This window comes from Parus major, chromosome 15 (assembly GCF_001522545.3).
Source record: "Parus major isolate Abel chromosome 15, Parus_major1.1, whole genome shotgun sequence".
NCBI lineage: Eukaryota > Metazoa > Chordata > Aves > Passeriformes > Paridae > Parus > Parus major.
Window position 1 is genome coordinate 599547 of NC_031784.1, and position 1456 is coordinate 601002.

The following is a 1456-nucleotide window of genomic DNA, read 5'->3' on the forward strand; positions in this document are numbered from 1 at the left end:
GAGCTGTGCTGTATCCCACATCCCAGAGCTGTGCTGTATCCACACCTTTCTGTCTCCCCAGCTGGGAAGGGTTCTCCCCACCCTGCTGCCTTTCAGGTCTCCATCTGTGACAGGCTGGTAGAGCTGTGGTGCCAATATTTGGATCAACAATCCCACAGTTGCAGGGGATCAGGTATGGCACTGCCTGGAGCCACACAAAGGTCTAGCACAGCACACTCTAACCCATGAAACTGTGAGCGTTATTTGAGTTCCTGATCCAGGGTTCTGTTCTGCTCTAGAGTGCCACAATATATTTTAAGGGATAACTCTACTGTCACTTTCACTGTACTCAATTTATTTTTCATCAGAGGTCTGAGATACACCACTAACACATTAATCATGTGTCACTTGTCCCATGGGAACACAGAGAACAGACACCAGCCATTCCTCTCCTAACATGAACAGCTCTAATTAACATGGGAATTTGTTTTGCTGGCTGTTTTTGTTGTCTTCAGACATTACTTCTGCAAATAACCAAAATGAAAAGGAGAGAACTTCCTTGTAAAAAAACAAAAACAAACACAAAACCTGACTACACAGTTTCTTGAAGTGCTGCTTGTACATTTAAAGTACAAATCTAAAAGATTAAGCATGCCTTGAAATATGATTTACTGATTTGAAATATCAACGTGCTCAATATTCACATGGTGAGAGTTTCATGTATTGCCAGATTGTGATGATAGAAAGGGATACTTGTCATTTACATTTACACTACTCCCAGACTACAGCTGTTTGAGTCCTGTGTGCTTTTGAATAGATAAAATGAGAAAACAAGCCATGAAGCACTCATTGCAGTGACCCAGGGTTACTGTGGAGCTGTGGTGTGAATTGTACACTTCTACATCAGTCACAAGCAGATTCTGTACTTGTTAAAATCAGCTGCAAAGCTGGCACTAGTGCTTCAAAAAGACTACTTTAGGAAAAAACAGATAATAGTGGAGTGCCTGCAGCTTGGGGTTTGGTTTTGGTCTGGTTTTTTAAACGTTGTGGAAGGAAGAAATCTCATTTACTGAAATGTTGCCTTTTGGTGTGTGTGTGGAACAAGAGGCTGAGCTCCAGAGCAGGCAGATCCTCTCCGTCAGTGCCAGAAACAATCGGACATTTCAAAGGAGCCTCCTGCAAGGCCAAGGAGCTTTTTGTTATGTAAACGACCCCAACTTGTTTGTTTTTGTTGCTGTTTTTAAATGCCAAGTTGTAGATATGTCTGTTGTGTTAAAGACATCAAACAGGGAAGCAGAACATCAGTCTCCTGCATCCTGAGCTCTGCTGCAGACACGGGAGTTTGCTTGGGGTTACATTTCAAACAGCAGCTCTTGGATGTGTTAAATGCACATCCATGGGGTCCCCATGAACACAGCGGGTCCTGCAGGACAGGGACATCCACAGCGGCTGCTGCACCTCTGAGACTGCTTCTGCC